The sequence below is a fragment of the Scyliorhinus torazame genome, chromosome 14 (genome assembly GCF_047496885.1).
Source record: "Scyliorhinus torazame isolate Kashiwa2021f chromosome 14, sScyTor2.1, whole genome shotgun sequence".
Classification (NCBI taxonomy): domain Eukaryota; kingdom Metazoa; phylum Chordata; class Chondrichthyes; order Carcharhiniformes; family Scyliorhinidae; genus Scyliorhinus; species Scyliorhinus torazame.
The window spans coordinates 87,388,211-87,412,301 of record NC_092720.1 but is presented as its reverse complement, the minus strand read 5'-3'; the positions used below and the strand labels follow the sequence as shown (position 1 = coordinate 87,412,301).

At 48.4% G+C, this 24,091-nt stretch overlaps 1 long non-coding RNA gene across 1 annotated transcript in view; it reads right to left on the bottom strand.

Annotated features, from left to right (window-relative positions):
* The window catches only part of LOC140389315 (uncharacterized), an 83,938-nt gene extending 60,888 nt beyond the window's left edge, over nt 1–23,050 (bottom strand). Inside the window, exons 1-3 of the long non-coding RNA XR_011934341.1 lie at nt 22,915–23,050; nt 19,274–19,690; nt 18,773–18,891 (exon numbers count right to left, since the gene is read on the bottom strand). This is a non-coding gene — a long non-coding RNA (uncharacterized lncRNA). The remainder of the gene's footprint in view (nt 1–18,772; nt 18,892–19,273; nt 19,691–22,914) is intronic.
* Between the last annotated feature and the right edge of the window lie 1,041 nt (nt 23,051–24,091).

Sequence of the window (24,091 nt, the reverse complement as noted above, 5' to 3'; positions counted from 1 at the left end):
ATCTCTTTCTCTTTCTTTTTCCTCCCTTTCTCTTTCTTTTTCCCCTCTCTCTCTTTTGTGTTCAAACTGCTTTAATTCTTTCTCATGTTCCATTTGTTTAATTTGTAACTGAATTTTTGCCATTTCCAATGAGTCAAACTGTATCTCGGGCAACTTTAAATGCTTAGCCACCTCCATAATTACCTCATCTTTTCGCATTTTGTCAGGTAATGTTAACTGCAATGTTTTTGCCAAATCTAACAGTCAGCTTTTAGTCTCTGTCCGTAAGGTACTGTGTGTGACCGTCTCCAACCTCAAACACTTCAGAGCCTCTGAAAGAGCCATTGTCCACAACACACTCCCCACTTAAACTGGAATACCACACCTGAAAAGCAACTACAATATGCTCATCCCTCACTGTCTGTAAGTTCACTAAGCCAATCCAATAGATAGACTTTTATCCCGAATGAGCCCCCAATTTGTTATGGACCAGGGTTTAGAAAACCCCAAAGTGCATAGTGGTACTGAACTATCTGCCTCATCGACGAAATGGGATGCTTAGACAAACCACAGCTTAATAACTATCTTACTAATAGTAAGTTGAATACAAGTCTAAATAATTTGCCAATAATATTCAATTATACAAGCTTGAATACTTCCCATTGTTGCTAACTTTTGGTTGGTTCAATTGGCTCTGTTTTATAACCTTTGCTCTAGAGTCGCCAGGTATCTTTGTGATACCGCCACGGGATTCAAGTTCAAGTCATGGTCAATAACTCAATACACCAATCAGTAAGATTCAAATCAAAGCACATTTATTATACACAGTAAATCGCTACTCATGCATAAACTCTACTTTCTAAGCTATTTCTATCGCTACCAGGCCTATACTTAGCTTTGGACTGGCCCACCAGGTCAGGGGAACAAATGGCCTTTCGTTCGGGTTCTGAAACTGCGGGATTCAAAGCTGGTATGTACTGGTAGCTAGGAGCGCCTATCTCGTAGCGAGCATTGACTTGAGACTTACGTTCTTTGGCAGCAGCTGGACAGGTCACTGTCAAGGGTTGGTTCGCATTGTTGAGTGACCCTGTCAAGAAGGACGATTTGAACTTGGGGGCTTTACTTCATAGTCCCCAGGGGCTTCCCGCCTTTCGGGGCGGACCCCGTACCTGGTTCCAAGTGATTGGACTTCGTTCCAATCGCTTTGTTTGATTTCTCCAATATTGGAGCGGTTCCCTGATCGATGGGTGGTCTTTAGGTGTCCGCTAACCTCTTTTGTGTTGGCTCCTGCTGGCGCCGAGGAGTTTGGCTTGGCCTTGTTTATCTCAAATTTTCGATTGTTCCCGGGGATCGCTCATTAGTCTGTAGATGGCCGCTACATTATTATGCAGATGGCTGCTTGTATCGATGCTGTCTGGGCTTTTGCAGAGTTTAATACACAGTAAACTTGCACCTGCTAGTTTTTGCCTGTGTTGGCTGAATTTCTCTTCAGCCTTTGCTGTTCGCCATTGGGAATTGGCCAACCCAGGTGGCTACACCATGATACTAATTTCTTCATTAAAAATAATCCCCTAGACAACTATCAAGAACATAGTTATTGACTAATCTGTTGTTTGAAATAAGCACATAGTTTTACAACTATTAAATACTCACAGAAGCAACATTAAAGTTATTACTAAATGTTCAGATCTTGAAAAGAGGAATTTTTGATAAGAGCAAGTTGTTAGTTCATAATACTGCATTGCAATTAGATTTGACAACATGCTTATACAGGAAAGAAGAAAATTGAATTATGTTTCAAAATGTATCTACTTCCTGCCATTTCCAGATACTATGCTAGACCTTGAAATTCAACATGTCAATTATGGCCGGTTTTACATGCACTCAATATAATTGCATTGCGTGTGAGCTGAAGGTTAATCCCTCCACAAACTGGAAGTGTTAATCTATTAATATTTTTGTTTATCACATATTTTATTGATAAATCTTCCTTCAATTTCTTTCCTACACTGTTTCTTCACGCTAATATTTGTCTGTTTTATAGCCTGAAGGCTCATTGGGGGTTTCACATTCGATTTTTGTCATCTGGGAGAATTTTGTGGTGTTAACTATACTTCTATACTTGTAGAATGTTCCAATCTGCAACAAGCAACTTTTTAAAATAGAATCCCTGCAGTGCAGCAGAGGGCCATTCGGCCCATTGAGTCTGCACCGACCCTTTGAAAGACCAACCCACCTAAACCCAATCCCCGACACTATGCCTGCAACCCCACCCGAAGGGGCAATTTAGAATGACCGATCCACATAACCTGCACATCTTTGGACTGTGGGAGGAAACCGGAGCGCTCAGAGGAAACCTGACAAAGGCAGCTGCTGGCAGCATCGTTAAAAGGCTGGCAAACATGGATGCACAATAACCCGTCTGAGCTACCATGGTAAAGTTGTCACTGTTGAAAGACCTGTCACTGGCTCAACAGTGAACAAATGGCAGCAAACAACATTCCCATGGTAAGGCATAAGTTGGCCCCATAAATTAGAGATGTCGTCCTGCAGGTTCCCCTCCAGGCTGCATGGGAAAGGAGATAAGTATTCTTCTCTCAGGATGGATGAGGAGATCTTCCCTCCTGGCCAAGGAAGCCTTGTTGGAGACAGCAGCAGAGGTCAGCATTCACTGGGTCCAGCAAAACTGACGGCTGCAATGCTGCAGACAGGTCAATGATCTCCTCTGCTCTGCCAGCACAAGTTCGACACTGCTCAGCTCATTGAGGCTTGAAATTGGCAATGTAGGATGGGGAGGGACTGACCAGGCAGACCCTGTTCAGGGTCTGCATATGCCACCAGCTGCCTGATTATGAATTGATGCACCTGGATGACAGGCATCTGACTACTGTTGACAGCATTCTCAATGTTCCACGGGGGCAGATGTGAGGAAGTGCCCTCCAGGAAACCCCATATTGGGCCAGGGGGATGACAGCAGCATATATGTTCAGTTGATATTTGTGTGAAGACTCACAGTTTTCCCCCTTCTGCCTGCCACAACATCAAGAACAGGGTCAAGACTAGTGGTGACGTGGTCAAAATTCATCCATTGATGACTGCAGAGTAGGAGGCCCTTAAACAAGTGAGGCACATGGTAGCCAGATAATAATGGATGGAGAGAATGAGGGGGATCAAGCTCATGTGTCGACTGCTGGACTAGAGGATTTCAGGCTGGTGAAGTTCTTCTGGTGTCAGCCTCGTGGAACCTTCTGGAGCTGCAGCGACAGATAGGGTAACATTTGGCGGAGTTTTCATAAGCAATATGCTGTATACGTGGATGATGGAGGAGTCCATTGGGTCATGAGTGCTGTCATGTCTTAGGCTTCTACAGATTTGGCTCCCTCAATCAAGCAGTTTGGACCCTCATGGAGAAGCCAGATCATGCAGATCAGGGATTGGCTGCCGGAGATGCACATTGACCTGCATCCATTCCCTTAGTCATGAGCTCAAAGCAGAGGTGGGTATGTGAGAGGGGTTGAGGCCTCTAGAAGCCCCTCCATCTTGGGTGAGGAGGAATGTATCATTGTACATTAAGCTGGAGAAAGATGAGTAGGGAACAAGCCTAGACGCTCATTTCAGGACTCTCCTGGTATGCCAGCAGAACCCCAGCTCCTCAGCCACTGAGCGCAGTACTTCCAGTCGCCATGGCAACTGAGTAGGATTCTGCATCTGTTCAGAAACTGTGGCCTTCAAGGGCTCAATCTGCCAGAGGACAGTCACCAAAGTCATCTCTGGCCACAGGGTAACCATGCGTCCAACTCAGCTGCCAGCACAGGAGTTACACCTCATACAAGCACTTGGAAATATGTTAAAATCAGCATCTAGAAGCAACATAGGGTCACAGTATCCTCAGCTTCAGGCCGAGGTGGGAAAGGCAGTTTCTCCTCAGTTCCACAAATTGTGCACTGTGCATGGAGAGGTTGGGTTCTCGGCAATGGTGAATAATAAGTGATAGAATCATCAAAATATACAATGGTTACAACAGCGAAGGAAGCCACTCACAATTCTTGTCCATACCCTGGGCAGCTGCAGGAGCAATTCACCTATTGCCACTCACCCATCTTCCCCCATAGCCCTGTACATTTTTCATTTTCAGGTAACTATCCAATTCCCTTCTGAATGCCACAGTTGAACCCGTCTCCCCCACTTTCAGCATTCCAGATCCTAAACACTCATTTGGTAAAAAAAAAGTTTTTTCTCATGTCATCATTATTTCTTCAGCCAATTAACTTAGATCTAAGCCCTCCGGTTCTTGATCCTCCCATGCAGTTTCTTTCTGTCAAGACCCCAAATGAATTTGAATACCTCGACCAAATCGTCTCCAAAATCCAAGAACCATCATTGCCCCGAGGATCCATTCCTTGAAGGCTGGAACAACTATGGCAGCTGGAACTGGCATGTCATGTAAATATCACAACTGTCCCAGGGAGACTGGGCGTTCACATGTAGGATGCACTTCCGATGGTGTCTGACCAGCTGAGAGTTTATTGATTGGAACCTTTTCCTATTAATGAAGGAGGTAGGCTGGCTTAAGGGAACCTCGATGGCCGTATGCAGTTAACTACATCCTGCATTCTCAAGGGCATCTGCAATGCCCCCAAATGCTGATGGATTTCTTTGCCTGGCTACCAAGTTGACTCATTAATGCACAAACCTTCTGCCTCTCTTTAAAGTGCGCTGGTCACCTCCATAAAGCAGCATTAAGCAGCTGCCTGGGATATCCCACACCTGTCTCAGCGTATCCCAGGAAGAAGCCGGAAGCATGGAAATGCAATACAGCAGTGAGTTTCAGCAATACTGGAACTGAGGACCCATCCAATCTCGTGGGTCGCAGGTCATTCTGCTACATGTTGCACAGGTGTGTGATGGCCTCCCTTGGCAGGCACAGTCTTCGTTGACACTGTTGCTCCAACATTGCTCCAACATCTTTTGGTAGTTCAGAGAAGCCCCCAAAACTCTGGGCTATGGTTAGCCATGTCCCGTAATGCGATCCTGATGTCAGGCCATTTAAGACACTGATGCACTTTTAAAATTGATGCACTACGCGTCAAGAACCACAAAGACATGTGAGACTTTAACTAAGGCTTTAATATACTACATGGGAGGCTTACCCGACACAGGTGACCCCAGACAGAATGGGACTGGTCCCAGAAGAGGGTTCTTATACGTAACTCCCGGGGGAGTGGCTAAGGCGGAGCTCTCCGTGGCCAGGTCGGGTTACCTACCGGTGACCGAACCTCTACAGAGCTACAGTACAATACACAGTATTACAGGGCCACGTTACACACAACTATTATATACTATGTACAATGGTAGGGAAGTACAGTGGTGTATCACCACACACACTACTGCAGCCTGCCCAGCCAGACGCTGGCCCTCTTGCTGCTGCTGTAGTAATGCCTCTGAAGCCTGGTCTTCCCATCCTTTTGCACCATTTCTTTTCTGCAAGGGGGTCAAGGGAATGATTTCTATCTCTACTGCTTTCCCCCTTTATTGTGCTGGGACCTTTGCTGTTCGTAGTATATATAAATGATTTGGAGGAAAATGTAACTGGTCTGATTGGTAAGTTCGCAAACGACACAAAGGTTGGTGGAATTGCGGATAGCGATGAGGACTGTCAGAGCACACAGCAGGATTTAGACCATTTGGGGACTTGGGCGGAGAGATGGCAGATGGAGTTTAATCCGGACAAATGCGAGCTAATGCATTTTGGAAGGTCTAATACAGGTAGGGAATATACAGTGAATGATAGAACCCTCAAGAGTATTGACAGTCAGAGAGATCTAGGTGTACAGGTCCACAGGTCACTGAAAGGGGCAACACAGGTCGAGAAGGTAGTCAAGAAGGCATATGACATGCTTACCTTCATTGGCCGGGGCATTGAGTATAAAAATTAGCAAGTCATGTTACAGCTGTATAGAACCTTAGTTAGACCACACTGGAGTATAGTGTTCAATTCTGGTCGCAACACTACCAGAAGGATGTGGAGGCTTTAGAGAGAGTGCAGAAGAGATTTACCAGGATGTTGCCTGGTATGGAGGGCATTAGCTATGAGGAGAGGTTGAATAAACTCAGTTTGTTCTCACTGGAACGGCAAAGGTTGAGGGGCGACCTGATAGAGGTCTACAAAATTATGAGAGGCATAGACAGAGTGGATGGTCACAGACGTTTTCCCAGGGTAGAGGGTCAATTACTAGGGGGCATAGGTTTAAGGTGCGAGGGGCAAGGTTTAGAGATGTACAAGGCAAGATTTTTACATAGTGGGTGCCTGGAACTCAATGCCGGAGGAGGTGGTGGAAGCAGGGACGATAGTGACGTTTAAGGGGCATCTTGACAAATACATGAATAGGATGGGAATAGAGGGCTGTGGACCCCGGAAGTGTAGAAGGTTTTAGTTTGGAGGGCAGCATGGTTGGCGCAAGCTTGGAGGGCCGAAGAGCCTGTTCCTGTGCTGTACTTTTCTTTGTTCTTTGCTCTTGTTCGTTGCGTGCTGCTCTTTTCAGGAAAGTCCCCAGCCCTCCCAATCCTCTGGGTCATGTGGCACTGCACCTAACTTTTCCTTACTGAATGACAGCAGGTGAAAACCCACATGCTCAGTCTCCCCAGCTCATCGGGAACGTGCGCCTCATTGAGACAATGGCCTCCTCTTCCCTTTCCTCAAATGATCCAAGTCATAATGAAGGCAGCTCCAATATGGGTGACTCCCACTAATGAACTCAAGGCCCTTCCTAGCTGTCTTCAGTTTTAAGCAGTCGAGGATCTGGCAGCTTGTGTTTTCCCATGTGTTGCTCATTAAAATTAATAGGTGCCTGAAATTGAAGACTCACTGAAAAGATGAATTAATTAATGAACTGCACAATGAGCACAATTGTCTTCCCCTCACATTGTAGCAGCAATGCCATTTTGATGGTTTCCCACTGTCAGCATAATGTGGACCCTGGCATCGCATCATTGGGTTTCTGCTCCTGCAAATCCTATCACAATTCGACTGTCGCCCACCTGCTTCACATCCCACTTCAGAGGGCCATGTTAAACTCTGCCCATAAAAACAATCTGCACTGCCTTCACATAAGAATAATGTTCCGATACTAATTTTGTTTCTTGGAAACTAGGCGTGAGATCAGATTCCGAGGTTGCTCCAATTCATTTCTGGTCAATCCATCATCCATTGAAATGCCCTCTGACTGACCAATTATACCCTCCTGAGATAGTGGGCGGGATTCTCCACCGGCAGGATTTTCCATTGCCCATGCCCGCTGGTTCCCAGCCATTATGGGAGAATCCTGCTGCCGATGAGGGCGTGTCGCTGAGGAACACACGGCTGGAGGACCGGAGAATCCACCCAGTGCTTTTGGATTGGTGCACAAGTAAGGAAGATCTCTGATGGAGTTGGTAAAGGTATCAGGTTAGATGTGTCAAGTTACGCTTCTAAACACTCAGGCTTGATTTAACGAAATGGGAACAAAATCCCATAGTCAGCACGTTTAGCCATGTGTTTCCCAGCGCCCGCAAAGGTAAGAAACACAATGCTATTCAATATCACTTTGAGGGGGCCTCAAAGGGGAACTGAGGCCGAGACTGTACATAGTCCCATTTTTTGCACTGAGGCACTCCACTTGTCAGAACTCCTTAGTAGTCCCGTTCTCTGGAACCGTCGACGTCACCCTCGACTCCCCAAGTCCCAACTCACTATGAGTGGTCCCCGAACTCCCCCGACACCCGCAGAGGGCACCCAAGCCCAATCGCTACTGCGCAAAAAATGCCACCTTGGCCCCTTGGCAGTGCCACCTGGGCCTCAGCAGTGCCAGGCTGACAACCAGGTGGCACTGCCAAGGTTCCAAGCTGGCAATGCTAGGGTTCCCAGGTGTCAAGAGCAGTGCCAAGATACCACCCTGGTCAAAGGGCATGCATCTGGGGACCTGCGATCCCCTGGGAGACCCCACAGTGCCATTCCCTCTGGTGCCGTTTGTGGAGACCAGTACTGAACGGTGCTTACCTACAGTCTCTAAGGCAAAGGGGATAGATCTCAATGCGTCGGGTGTCTCAGGAAACTGCATATTAAAGTGAGACCAGCTGTCTCGCTTCAATATGCAGATTTACTAAAAAGTGATTTTGCCCAAAATGGGCGGGATTTACATTGCAATATCTCACGAGATCACGTTAGACCTCGAGAGGCATTGTGAGCCAAGTAAATCCCGGGAGTGGGGTCTCCCGGCTTCTATCAGCCACGTTGCGCTGCTGAGCACTGCTTTTCGGGCACAGTGTGGCTGTTCGATTGCTCCCTCATCATCTATTGCTGAGTTGCACCCAGCAGAGAAACAAATGAAAACTTATTTATGGAGATAAATTTTATATGTCTGTGGTAGTATGTATTGGGGGTCATGTGGGACTGGAAGCCCTAATGTCATTGGCTGACAGATCCCGGGTCCTGGTTGGCCGTTGACCTCAAGCTCCGCCCTGAAGGCGAAGTATAAGAAGCCGGTGCCTTCCCCCGCATGCCAGTTTACTATCGGGCTGCTGGGGAACAGACACGCTTAATAAAGCCTCATCGACTTCACTCTATTCGTCTCACGGAATGTGCGCTACAATTTATTAAGCGTGCCTAAAAAGGACTATGGAGCTCAGGATCATTCCAGAATGCCTGAGGATCAGCCCCCACGCAGTGAATGCGGCAGCAGCCTTCAAACACTGGCAGACTTGCTTCGAGGCCTACATCAGATCGACCACAGGCCGAGTCTCAGACAAACAAAAACTGCAGGTCCTGCACTCGAGGGTGAGCACGGAGATTTTCACCCTCATTGAAGACACCGACGATTTCCAGACGGCGTTCACAGCACTGAGAAATCCCTATGTTCGCCCAGTTAACCAAATCTACGCTCGCTACCAGCTCGCGACAAGACGGCAAGCTCCCGGAGAATCGATGGACGAGTTCCACGCCGCGCTGCTGATTTTGAGACGAGCCTGCAGCTGCCCGTCGGTGAATGCAAACGAACATACGGACATGTTAATGCGCGACGCTTTTGTGGCAGGTATGCAATCCTCCCAAATCCGCCAAAGACTTCTAGAAAAAGAGTCGCTAGGACTCTCAGAGGCCCGGGCCCTAGCAGCCTCCCGAGACGTGGCCGCGCGTAATACCCGCGCCTACGGCCCCGACCGCGCGGCAGGCCATTGGGCCCCGTACGTACCCGTCGTGACAAACCCCCTACCCCCCCCCCCCCCCCGGACACCCCACAGGCTTGCGCAGTCCAAACGCCGAGTCGCACCGGGGGCGCCCGCTGTTATTTCTGCGGCCAGGCGAAGCACCCCCGACAATGCTGTCCGCCCCGCGCAGCCATCTGCAAAAGCTGCGGGAAGAAGGGCCATTATGCGGTGGTGTGCCGATCCCGCGAGGTCGCCGCCGTCCCGGGGCCACAGGGAGCCCTACGAGCAGTCTATGCCTCCCAACCCCCCCAGCACGCCTTGTACGACCCGCAGGCGTAGCCGCTCTGGGTCCCGACCATCGCGGTCCCGGGAGAACTGGGAGCCCTGCACGCCGCCTACGCTCCCCAACCCCCCTCCCCGCAGTCCATGTACGACCCGCCGCCGGCGCTCCCGCTTTGGGTCCCGGCCAACACTCTCCACGGAGAGGAAGGGGTTTTTCGCGTCCCGAACGCCACCCTCACCCCCGTCCCACGCCCCACGCCTGACCCGCCGGCGCCACCTACTTGGACCCCGACCACCGCTGTCCCCGGTGAGGGAGCTCCTCGCGCTCCTTGCGCTCGCGGCCCCACGCCTGAACCGCCGGCGCCGCCGACTTGGGCCCCGACCACCGCTGTCCCCGGCGAGGGAGCTCCGCGCGGTCCTAGCGCCCGCGGCACTGGCGCTCGCAGTGAGGGAACTCCGCGCAGTCCTAGCGCTCCCCAGACCCCCCAGCACACCATGTGCGACCCGCAGACGCCGCCATTTTGGGTCCCGACCACCACGAGGGGAGGAGGGGTGCCGCCATCTTGGACCGCCCCCGACCTGTACGACGCATGGGGACGGCCATTTTGTCCACCCCCGACGCCATCTTGTGACCCCCCAGCCACGTGCGATGTATGGGGCGGCCATTTTGTCCATCCCCGACGCCATCTTGGACGGCAACAACGGACCCCACCCCACTACTACAACCACGGCTCGCTTCGGTTACGCTCGATCAGGCTCGGCCCCGGACTCTCCAGACGACGACGACAACGGTCCTAATTAACGGCCATGAGACGCCATGCCTAGTCGACTCCGGGAGCACGGAAAGTTTTATACACCCCGACACGGTAAGACGCTGTTCCTTAACTACCTACCCCAGCGCACAAAAGATTTGCCTAGCTGCAGGATCCCACTCCGTACAGATCCAGGGATTCTGCATAGTTACCCTAACGGTACAGGGGAGGGAATTCAAAAACTACAAACTTAACGTCCTTTCCCAACTCTGTGCCCCCACCTTGCTGGGATTAGATTTCCAATGTAATCTACAGAGCCTTACGTTTAAATTTGGCGGCCCCATACCCCCACTCACTATCTGCGGCCTCGCTACCCTCAAGGTGCAACCCCCGTCCTTGTTTGCGAACCTCACCCCGGATTGCAAACCCGTCGCCACTAGGAGCAGACGGTACAGCGCCCAGGACCGGACCTTCATTCGGACCGAAGTCCAGCGGCTACTAAAGGAGGGCATAATCCAGGCCAGCAATAGTCCCTGGAGAGCGCAGGTGGTAGTAGTGAAGACAGGGGAGAAACAAAGGATGGTCATTGACTATAGCCAGACCATCAACAGGTACACACAACTAGACGCGTACCCTCTCCCCCGCATATCCGACATGGTCAATCGGATTGCCCAGTATAAAGTCTTCTCCACCGTGGACCTCAAGTCCGCCTACCATCAGCTCCCCATCCGCCCAAGTGACCGCAAGTACACAGCCTTCGAGGCAGACGGGCGATTATACCATTTCCTACGGGTCCCTTTTGGCGTCACAAACGGGGTCTCGGTCTTCCAACGGGAGATGGACCGAATGGTTGATCAACATGGGTTACGGGCCACGTTCCCGTACCTCGACAATGTAACCATCTGCGGCCACGATCAGCAGGACCACGACACCAACCTCCAAAAATTCCTCCAGACCGCCAAAGCCTTGAACCTCACGTACAATGAGGACAAGTGCGTTTTTAGCACCGATCGGCTAGCCATTCTGGGCTACATAGTGCGCAATGGGATAATAGGCCCCGACCCCGAACGTATGCGCGCACTCATGGAATTTCCCCTCCCGCACTGCCCAAAAGCCCTGAAACGCTGCCTGGGGTTCTTTTCGTACTACGCCCAGTGGGTCCCCCAGTACGCAGACAAGGCCCGCCCCCTAATACAGACCACGACCTTCCCTCTGTCGACAGAGGCTTGCCAGGCCTTCAGCCGCATCAAAGCGGGCATCGCAAAGGCCACGATGCGCGCCATCGACGAGTCCCTCCCCTTCCAGGTCGAGAACGACGCCTCCGACGTAGCTCTAGCGGCTACCCTTAACCAAGCGGGCAGACCCGTGGCCTTCTTCTCCCGAACCCTCCACGCCTCAGAAATCCGCCACTCCTCAGTGGAAAAGGAACCCAAGCCATAGTGGAAGCTGTGCGACATTGGAGGCATTACCTGGCCGGCAGGAGATTCACTCTCCTCACTGACCAACGGTCGGTAGCCTTCATGTTCGATAATGCACAGCGGGGCAAGATTAAAAATGACAAGACCTTAAGGTGGAGGATCGAGCTCTCCACCTTCAACAATGAGATCTTGTACCGGCCCGGAAAGCTGAACGAGCCGTCCGATGCCCTATCCCGCGGCACATGTGCTAACGCACAAATTGACCACCTCCAAACCCTCCACGAGGACCTCTGCCACCCGGGGGTCACTCGGCTTTACCACTTCATCAAGTCCCGCAATCTCCCATACTCTTTAGAAGAGGTCCGTACAGTCCCTTGTGGACTGCCACATCTGCGCGGAATGCAAGCCGCATTTTTTCAGGCCAGATGGAGCGCACCTGATTAAGGCTTCCCGCCGCTTTGAACGCCTCAGTCTCGATTTCAAAGGGCCCCTCCCCTCCACCGACCGCAACGCATATTTCCTTAATGTAGTGGACGAATACTCCCGCTTCCCTTTTGCCATTCCCTGCTCCGACATGACCGCGGCCACAGTCATTAAAGCCCTGAACACCATCTTCACGCTGTTCGGTTACCCCGCATACGTCCACAGCGACAGGGGGTCCTCTTTCATGAGTGACGAGCTGCGCCAGTTCCTGCTCAGCAAGGGCATAGCCTCAAGCAGGACGACCAGCTACAACCCCCGGGGGAACGGGCAAGTAGAAAGGGAGAACGGCACGGTCTGGAAGGCCGTCCTGCTGGCCCTACGGTCCAGGGATCTCCCAGTTTCACGGTGGCAGGAGGTCCTCCCGGACGCTCTCCATTCCATCCGGTCGTTATTATGTACAAGCACTAATCAAACGCCTCACGAGCGTCTCCTTGTCTTCCCTAGGAGGTCCTGCTCTGGAATGTCGCTGCCGACCTGGCTGGCGGCCCCAGGACCCATCCTGCTCCGAAAGCACGTGCGGGCACATAAGGCGGACCCGTTGGTCGAAAGGGTTCACCTCCTCCACGCAAACCCCCAGTACGCCTACGTGGAGTACCCCGACGGCCGACAGGACACGGTCTCCCTGCGGGATCTGGCGCCCGACGGCACCACGCACACCCCCCCGACACCATCAACCCAACCGCCCCCCTTCCTGCCACCGCCGCACCCCGCGACCGCCCCCTTCCCAGGAGGATCAGTCCCCCTCCCCTTTGCACCGACAGCTGAAACCGTGCGGCTCCCGGAGGCGACAACATTGGTACAAGCACCACCACCACCGCCGGGGCCGAGGCGATCGACACGGACGACCAGACCGCCCGACCGACTAGTGGCGTCGATGTAAAACAAAGATGGACTGTTCAATGAACATTTTGTTTTTCCTATACCCTCTGTAAATAGTTGTAACAGGACGAAACTGTCCAATACTGTACTACCATGTAACTGTTCTATCCTCCCAGGACCAGCCCTGTAAACCCTTACCACCATACGAAGCATCACCCCGCCGGGTTCATTTTTGACAAGGGGTGAATGTGGTAGTATGTATTGGGGGTCATATGGGACTGGAAGCCCTAATGTCATTGGCTGACAGATCCCGGGTCCTGGTTGGCCGTTGACCTCAAGCTCCGCCCTGAAGGCGAAGTATAAGAAGCCGGTGTCTTCCCCCGCATGCCAGTTTACTATCGGGCTGCTGGGGAACAGGCACGCTTAATAAAGCCTCATCGACTTCACTCTATTCGTCTCACGGAGTCTTTGTGCGCTACAATGTCACCGTTAAAATATCACAGCTTAATAATTTACCTGCTATAAACTTGTACCAGGAGACTAATTCATCCCTGCACTGTAGATTGTCCCTGTAATTAGTAACCTCTTCTTGGTATTTCACTTGATGATTACCCCATATCCCAGTGCCTTTTGTGTGTCTCTTTCTCAGGAGTTGAAACACTGGAGCCTTGTGAATACTTATTGGTCTAACTTTGCCAGTTCCTCCCTTGAGGCAGTTTACTGTCAGCAATGTGTAACCTTTTCATTTGAAGTCAGACACATCAAGAAAGAAATGATTGACGCAATAAATTTCATCCAGATGTCTGCATTTATACCATCATGGTGCTACTTTCAACTGCCAGCTTGCATGAATCATCTCTCCTTCGGTATCCTTCTAATCGGTTACTGAGAGATGGCACGATGTTATGGTAGTTATGTGTGCGGATGCTGACATTTGTTGTGCATATTATAGCATTATATCATCCAGTCACTTGCACTGGAGTGATTTCTTTTTCTTTCAAGATGTGCATGGCAACTCTGGCCTTCACCTATCTTGTTCAAGCTTAAGATGTCATTCAGGCGCTTCCTAACTCTATGTGGTGGTAAATGAGGTGGCGGAGTTGGCAATGACTACTCCTGCTAACTCGCTCTCCTAAGCAACTGGCCAACAGTCCGATGGTACTTCCATGCCTCAGTTTCTAAAAGACAGTTCTTCCTCGATCTTATTTCTGGTTGTAAATTATCCACTGATGCTGCTTTTCCTGCTGCTTGTCCCTTGAGGCTGCACCTTTTTCAAATGGCCTTTGCTGACTTGTCTTTTCTTTCTGTATATTTCCAGGATTCTCTTATTATGAACGCCCTTTGCATGTTGCATCACCTCAGCATTTGGCTCTCCCAATGGGCAGATAGTTTGTTAAGAGCAGTGACACTATTGGAAACCCAATGCTTCACATAAATACTTTGGTCTAGCCCAAGATAATTCAGTGTGTGGCCATGTGAATGGCGGAACTCCTCTCCATTACCTTTGTGAAAATCCAGTTCCTACGAAGTGATATAAATCATCATTTATATCTGTAACACCCCTACAAATAGCATCCTTAGGTCATGGCGTGTTTTTGGAATACTCTATTGGACCAGAATTTACGATGATCAGAGCAGTCAACAGGTATAAGGGTTGGCGAATCTGACTTTTAGTTAAATAGTCATAGGTCAGCAGTGCCAGGCCCTCTGCTGGACTGTCCCTGTTTTGGACTGCGTCTCGCTTCAAGTACATGTGCCATGACATGACAGGTCACAATAAACTTCTACCTTCTTTTATTTGTTCATGGGATGTGGGCATCACTGGGCCAGCATTTATTGCCTATCCCTGAGGGCATTTAAGAGTCAACCACATTGCTTTGGATCTGGAGTCACATGTGGGCCAGACCGGTAAGGACATTAATGAACCAGGTGGGTTTTTGCTACAATCGAAAATGTATTTAATTCCAGATTTTTATCTTCTGCCATGGTGGGTACGAAACCAGGGGCGTCATTCTCCAACCCCCCGCCGGGTCGGGGAATGGCCGTTGGCCGCCGTGAATCCCGCCCCCGCCCCCGCCGAAGTCTCCCGTACCGGAGATTGGGCGGGGGCGGGAATCGGGCCACGCCGGTTGGCGGGACCCCCCGCTCAATTCTCCGCCCCGGATGGGCCGAAGTCCCACCCAGAAATTGCCTGTCCCGCCGGCGTAAATTAAACCTGGTATTTACCGGCGGGACCAGGCGGCGTGGGCGGGCTCCGGGGTCCTGGGGGGGGCGCAGGGCGATCTGACCCCGGGGGGTGCCCCCACGGTGGCCTGGCCCGCGATCAGGGCCCACCGATCCGCGGGCGGGCCTGTGCCGTGGGGGCACTCTTTCCCTTCCGCCTCCACCACGGCCTCCACCATGGCGGAGGCGGAAGTGACTCTCCCCACTGCGCATGCGCGGGAAACTGTCAGCGGCCGCTGACGCTCCCGCGCATGCGCCGGGAAACTGTCAGCGGCCGCTGACGCTCCTGCGCATGCGCCGCATTTCCGCGCCAGCTGGCGGGGCAACAGACGCCATTTCCGCCAGCTGGCGGGGCGGAAATCCCTCCGGCGTCGGCCTAGCCCCTCAATGTTGGGGCTCGGCCCCCAAAGATGCGGAGCATTCCGCACCTTTGGGCCGGCGCGATGCCCGTCTGATTGGCACCGATTTGGGCGCCAGTCGGCAGACATCGCGCTGTTGGGGGAGAATTTCGCCCCAGGTTCCCAGAGAAATTATAAATATGACAGCACATTACTGTGGATGTTGGAATCTGACAGAACATACCGGACAATCTCAGCAAAGATTTGACAAAGAGTCATCTCTCCACAGATGCTGGCAGACCGACTGTGATTGTCCAGTATTTTCTGTTTTTGTTACCTGGAGAAATACCCTGGGTCTCTGGATTGCAAGCTCAGTGACAATACCACTATGTCACCGCTTCAGCTGACATGGTTGATCAACTGACAAGATTATTATATATTTCCCCTGGAAAATTATGCCTCGCTGTATCAATTATTGCACAATTTCTATTGGGTGAATTGAATTTCTATTCACTCTTTTTGAAAGCCCAATAAGAGATGGTGTTAATCTCTTTTTACATGTTTACCATGAGACAAATTTACCTGTATACTTACTAACTACAACGCATCCACTCCACCTCCCTGTCCACACCAAACAACATACCTATAAATTGCTATGCTTTCACTTCAACACTGAGCAACTATGATTATATTTGGTTACACAATGCATGAAATACCTTCAAATATATTCTTGCAATATTACAGAGTCCTTTTTAGCTTGTGCACAGAGAAATGGTCGCATTTTTAAAAGTTGATTAAATAATAATTTTAAAAAATTTTAAAAGACAACTTTCGATTTATAGCTGTCAATTTAAGAATTTTCAAGCATTAATTATTACTTCCATGAGCTGTATGATCTCATAACTTTATAAATAGAAATGATGTTTTCTAATTTCAAATGCAGAGCTTTTTAACAGGTCGAGAAACTATTCGAAAATGGACAGTGATGAAGCTGACATAGATAGATAGTCCATGAATGGGACATCTCATCTCCTTCCAATGTTAAGCAACTGTCACAGAATGACCTTTATTATTTAATGACTTCTTTCCCATCAAATTTGAGGCTCTGCTTTTGATAACAGAGCATGTATCTCTGCCAAGGTACAAGCAGTCTGCTTCCTGTCACTGAGAAATTGATCAGATAATTTATGATATTATGCGTGCTGTTTGAATTCATCATGGTTTCTATATATAACACAGGATTGCAACCTCACCATATTATACTGAGGCAGATAAGTTTGGTAAGTTGCTTTACTGAGTGCAACTTCCCTCAATTAGTACACAGTTAAAGCAGAACTTACAATTTAGTCAATGTTAATGTTCTAAGCTCAATGCACTGTTCAAATTACGAAGTATAGAATCTCAGGTTACAGTGCTAATTGTAGTGCAGTTGTAATGCTATTACTATAAATGTTTCCAAAACAAAATATTATGATAAATAAGCGAGGAAAGACAAACAAAATCTTTTATCTTTCCTCTATTATGCTCTATATGCATGTGTGCAAATTTACGAAGAGACAAATAAAACTATTAAGTTGTTATTTGTCCAGCAGAGGACCTGGCACGGCTGACGTGGGACTATTTGACTGAAAGTCAGATTCGCCTACCCTTATGCCTGTTGACTGCTCTGATCATTGTAAATCTGCCTATACTGGGAATTCTTTATACATTTGATCTTACTTTGCATTTCTTCTCTCTTGACTGCTACTTTCTCCTTTTTCCCTTCCTTTTTTTTTTGCCTTTCTTTCTGCGCTTCAATTATCTTTACATGCTTCCCAGGGGTATCTTTGTTTTTTCGTTCCTTGTCATGGCTCTTCATTTCAATGTTGTTGTTTTCTGTCTCTGGTTCTCTTTCCCTTATGTTTCTGATCCTTATCTCACTCTCCAACTGATGATCACCTTATGACACACCCATATTTAGGATGTGCAACGGACACGTGGGTCAGCACTCGGGTTCAGTCCGAAATGCTTGTTAAGTAATTCACGGCTCCTGACCTGTGAACGGTAGCCACGTTGCAAATTATACGGAATGAATGAAACATCCTTGTGAGTTTACAATTTTACTGTCTGCAGCTAGGATCATGTCAAAATCCCTGGGAACACTGCCAACTCATAAAATTGAAGAAAGATCTTACAGCCATAAGAGCATCCATATGAAATTTTGTTCAATTAAAATTTAGCATTTATTCAGCACTTTTCATGACCAGAGGGCATCCCAAAGAGCCAATTTAGTACTTGTGAAGTGGTGTCACTATTGTACTGCAGGAAGCATTTTTTTTGTGGCAGCCAATTCGTGCACAGCAAGCTCCCACAAACAATAATGCGAAAATGATCAGATAATCTGATTGTGATGTTGATTGAGGGATTAATATTGGCTAAAGCATCAGGAATAATCCTGTTGCTCTTCTTCGAAGTGGTGTCATGGATTTTTATTTTTGACATCCGCTTGACAGGGCAGATTGGCCATCAGTTTAACATGTCGTCTGACAGACAGCTCCTCCAACTGCACCGGAATGTCAACCTGGATTCCTGTGCTCCCGTTCAGGAATAGAACATGAACCCATGACCCATCTGGCTCAGAGGGGAGAGCGTTCACTACTGAGCAATGGCCGTATGAGATGAGTACATAATAATATGCAAAAGAATGGAAGCATGTACAAAATGGGAAGAGCAATTAGACATTTAGCCCTCCAGTACTTCCCCACCATTAAACAAGATAATGTCTGCATCAACACTTTCCTACTCTAGCCATCTATCTCTGGATTTCCTCAGTACCTAAACGTCTATCAATCTCCACCTTGAACATACTCAATAACTGGGCATCAACAGCCCTCCAAAGATTCACAGCTCTGAGTGAAGGAATTTCTCTTCATCTTAGTGCTAAATAACCACCCCCTTATTCTGATGCTGTGGATCCTAGGTAGGAATTTTAACCTGATCACGTTGGTGGGTTTGCGAGAGGGCAGCAGATTAGATGTGCTGAAATTGCTGGCTTGTCAGGAAGCTGGCAACGGCTGGCTGACTTTTACCTTTAACCTCAGATTACAGGAAACCCCCACGGGACAGCAGGTTGACGATTCAAATATGCTTATTTATCATCTTTAATCCAGATTCCCCAACATGTGACTTTAAGAGGTCGGCACAGGTTTGCTGGGTGTCATGGAACTTGCCAGGGAAATCAAAGCGAGAGAGCAGTGGGATTTGATGGGGCTGAATTAGTGACGGAAAAGAAATTCTTCAAAATACTCAGATTTCCCACCTGGTTCTTTGCCAAGATAGACAACTTTTGATCACAGGCCTTGTTCTGAGTGTGAATTATGACACCAGACCAGACTCCAAAGTTTGGTAGAATCCAGGACAATGTGGTGATATGCATCACTGTAAATACACAAGTGGTTAATGTAAATACACTACGACGAAGTAAACACTAGAGGGAACACCAGAGACGTCATGACATGCAGGCATACAGCTAATGAACAGTTAGAATAGGACACAACCAATGAGCAGTCAGGACACCCAGAGGTGGCATTACCACAAGGGGGCATTACACAACCCATATAAAAGGACAGGGCACACATGCTCTTTCTCTTTACACAGGCGACACTTAGAGAATAGGACATGGGCAGATCAGAAGCATCACACCCACTACGTGGCTTAGAGCAGACTGGTTCGTTGGACTGAGTTATTATAGCAAGATTAGCAGGAGAGTCGAACTCATAGAAAACTGTGCTAATGGTTCAATAAATCACATTGAACTTACTTCAAAGTCTGGAGTATCTTTTGGTCAAAGTTGCATCGAGTTCCAGCCTGTGTTATCCCAGAGTACATAGCACAACATGATACCAGTAGTGCCTGTTGAATCTTTATAGTTCAACTCAGCAAGATCCGTGACAACCAGAAACAGCACCCAGGCAAGATGATCAAGATTCCGGTTCCTCATCAGATCGGGTACCATGGCAATCTCAGTGCCAACTGGCGTGCATTCAAGCAGAGATTTGAGATTTACATGGTAGCATCTGACCTAGATGGCATTGCCGATGCTGAGATGCATAGAGAAGATAGATCTTCTACTCACCATTGCAGGTGAAAGTGCAACAGAAATCTTCAACTCCTTCAAGTACTCCAAAGGGCAGGACAAGAGAGACTTCCAGACAGTCCTGGACAAGTTTGAAAACTACTGCAAGGTGAACACAACAGAAACCAGTAAAACTGGTGCCTATACTCACCACGAGGCAAAGGTAGGCTTGCAACAGAAGCAAACAGCAATTTTGATTGGCAGCCATCTTTCGCAAGGAGCCGCACAGGCGCAGTTCCCAAGAAGACGCGACCAGATCAGAACCATCACACCCACCATGTGGCTTAGAGCAGACTGGTTAGTTAGACTGAGTTACTATAGCAAGATTAGCAGGACAGTCAAACTCATGGAGAATTGTGCTAATGGTTCAATAAATCACATTGAACTTACTTCAAAGTCTGGAGTATCTTTTGGTCAAAGCTGCATCGAGTTGCAGCCTGTGTTAGCCCAGAGTACATAACACATCAGACAAGATCTGCAACTTTGTCACAATTTGTTTAAGAGGGGCGGCACGGTGGCACAGTGGTTAGCACTGCTGCCTCACGGCACCGAGAGCCCGGGTGGAATTTGTACATTCTCCCCGTGTCTGCGTGGGTTTCACCCCCACACCCAAAGATGTGCAGGGTAGGTGGATTGGCCACACTAAATTGCACCTTAATTGGAAAAAATAATTAGGTTCTCTAAATTTCTTTTAAAAAAATAATTTGGTTCGGGGCTAGTAAACGTTTTTTGTTAAAATACACAAAAATTAAAATCCCAGTTACTAAAAGAATAAAGCCTCAAGATGACTCGACAAGAGTCAGCAAGGCAAATGGTCAGTACCCTCTAACCTGTACTCAACATACAGAATTAACATCCGCTAAACATGAAGTAACAGGCTATCTGTGGTCAACTGCACCATAAACTGCACATTAAGTGACAGCCACATCCAAAACAGACCCCACAATGTTCTCAGCATCCCATCCAGATGTCAGTGATCACTGTGAGTTACAAAATTCTTTAAGGCACTGTCTTCCACATATGGGATTTCAGCACCTCTTTTGCAAAGAGCTAATCTGATCCCCAGCTGATGGCAGTTCTACTCCACTGAAGTTTCACGTGTATAATCTTAACCAAAAATGTTTATTATTGCAGATTTCTCAAAAATTTGCTCCCAGGTCCAGACTCCTTGGCCTCCTTCCAGCTGAGCTGACCTATTCCTGAGATGGCACCCCCTTGTGATAGCTGGGCTACACTCCAATGTCTACTCATCGGCATTGTCCTAGTTTCTTAGCTATGCTGCTGCAAACAACTGCTCTGGACTTTCTTGAGCCCCAATTGCCTCAGCAGCATGGAGCAATCCTGTTCCTGGGCTTCCTGAGCCCCAATCTCCTCAGCACCATGGAGCAATCCTGTTCCTGGGCTTCCTGAGCCCCAATCTCCTTAGCAGCATGGAGCAATCCTGTTCCTGGGCTTCCTGAGCCCCAATCTCCTCAGCACCATGGAGCAATCCTGCTCCTGGGCTTCCTGAGCCCCAATCTCCCCAGCACCATGGAGCAATCCTGCTCCTGGGCTTCCTGAGCCCCAATCTCCTAAGCACCATGGAGCAATCCTGTTCCTGGGCTTCCTGAGCCCCAATCTCCTTAGCAGCATGCAGCAATCCTGCTCCTGGGCTTCCTGAGCCCCAATCTCCTCAGCACCATGGAGCAATCCTGCTCCTGGGCTTCCTGAGCCCCAATCTCCTCAGCACCATGGAGCAATCCTGCTCCTGGGCTTCCTGAGCCCCAATCTCCTCAGCACCATGGAGCAATCCTGCTCCTGGGCTTCCTGAGCCCCAATCTCCTCAGCACCATGGAGCAATCCTGCTCCTGGGCTTACTGCCCAACTATTACAATCTCCAGTCAACCAAGCGTAACTCCCCAGAGGTGCAAAATTACCATGGCTCCAAATGTAAAATGAGCACAGACAAAAATTAAATCCCCTAAAAAACAGTTTTCATCACAAATTGCTTTGCATGTGATTTCCATTACACTGGACTCCATTTTGGAACCCCCAGTTCCTAGCTGTCAGTCTTCAGATCAACATGGAAGTTACTAATGCAGCTCTACGTTGGACTTGAGATGAGGAATAAGACCAATGGCAGCAGCAACACCACCAGCAGTTGGAGCAGTATCAGTCGTCTCCTCAACAGGAAAGGGAAATGAGCTCAGAACATTAACTCACACATAAGGTTAACAGGCAGAGGATAAGCTTTCTGCACATAGCCAAGCACCAGTGCCACATGACACCACGGGTTTCACATCAGATGGTTACTGACATTTTCAACCTCATGGAAGAAAACGTCCTTCCAAGTACACCAGCGAAGCACAGTTTGCCAGTGGCTGACGACGTTTTGGACATCGTTCAGTATGCACCAGTCAGGGTATTCAGTACGAATGTAGTGTGCTGAGGGGAAATTCAATTGAAGTGCATAAAATCGTGAGGGGGTTAGCTACAGTGGATAGGAAGGAGCTATATCATCACTAGCGCGGCCAATAACCTTGTCAGAACAAATATTAAGTAATTTGCAGAAGGATTGAACGAAAGCTGAAAAGGATTATTTTCCTCCAGAGGGTGATTGAAACTCACTGTCTGAAAGGATGGTTGAGACAGAGACGCTCATTACATTTAAAAAAATACTTGGATGTACACATAAAGTGACATAATCTACTGGGCTTCACATTAAGAGCTGGAAAGTAGGATTAGGCTGGATGGCTCTTTATCGATCAGCCTCCTTGTGTGTAATAACGTTTTCATAGAGCATGGAATTTGCAGTGCAGAAGGAGGCCATTCAGCCCATCCAGTCTGCACCGGCCCTTTTGGAAAGAGCACCCTACCTACGCCCACACTCCCACCAGTGGTGAGTAAAGCAGTAGCTGTACAAATAGGTGGTCAGAATGTCTGTGGCGTGCTGATCAGACATATTTCTCTTGGTGAAAGGGCGGCAGGTGGCTCAGTGGTTAGCACTGCAGCCTACGGCGCTGAGGACCCAGGTTCGAATCCCGGCCCTGGTTCACTGTCCGTGTGGACTTTGCACATTCTCCCTTGTCTGCATGGGTTTCACCTTCACAACTCAAAGATGTGCAGGATAGGTGGATTGGCCATGCTAAATTGCCCCTTAATTGCAAAAAAAAATAATTGGGAACTCTAAAAAAATTTTTTAATAGTTCTCTTGGTGAAACTATGGGTGGAATACGTACGTACCATACCAGTCATGATGTAACCAAGGTAATTGGAATAAAATAGCCACAACCATATTTGGGTCACTGGGCAGTTGGGGGAGAGAAAAGATCATTTGACAAACTTACCCTCGTGAGTGTTTAAGCACCTGTTTTTCTCTGTAGAACATAAAAAGAAACTGAGACACTGAAGGAACAAATCCCTCAATGGGTTCCTTTGTCTCCCCCTCTCTCTTTTTCTCTCTCTTTCTCCATCCAACTTCGAAGTCCTGAACTCTATCTGGTGATTTTGACTATCCAGGTGGCGCAGACAGTGATTATAAAAATAACTCAACCAAGTGTGATTGTGTCCAAAAGAACAGATAAATCATCCATTTACACCTTTAAACTGCCTGGATGTTGGAAGCACAAGGGCCACCGAGTGAAAGCCTTAACTAGTAAGTCACCAGCTTTCGAGAACTGTTCACCCCTTTACTCGAACTCGGTTATAAATTACTTAATTGATCCTTCCCATTTTGTAATCTGGTTGTGTGTGCTTGTGAATTCTGAATGTATGCGTAAAAGCCAAAGCACTTTCAAATTATTTTTCTTAGACCTGGTTAAGTATAAATTAAAAAGGGCAGCACGGTGGCGCAGTGGGTTAACCAGGCGGCGAGGTCCCAGGTTCAATCCCGGCTCTGGGTCACTGTCTGTGTGGAGTTAGCACATTCTCTCCGTGTTTGCATGGGTTTCGCCCCCACATCCCAAAGATGTGCAGGCTAGATGGATTGGCCACGCTAAATTGCCCCTTAATTGGAAAAAATGAATTGGGCACTCTAAATTTAAAACAAAAGTATAAATAAAAATATCCTCTTTTTTTTTCAAAGAAGCCTAAAGAAAATCTGTCTAATCCATGTCTTGTATGTTCACAGCTTGCAAGTAGCTAAACACTCATGCAAATGGCAAGCATATCCATTTTTTAAAAAGCTGTTGTGATCAAATAGGGAGAGGGAAAGGAGGGTAACTATTCAAACCTGTCTCACCATCTTGCAACGGTTTACTGGGGCAGTGTGATTATCTGTCACACAAAGTCCAAATCTACTTGGCTCCTCGAACCTTCAGCATAAATCAGTTTCACAATCAACATTGCAACCCTTTCAATGACACCCATTGCTCATCCTGAACTCTTGTCCTGCCATTCATCATAAAATAAAAGGTCCCTTGGTAGTGAGCATTCAAAATGTGGCAGACAGAACAATGGAGCAATCAGACACAAGTTAAGGTGCTGAAACATGAAACGGAAATGTTACAGTCTTAGTCACCTGGG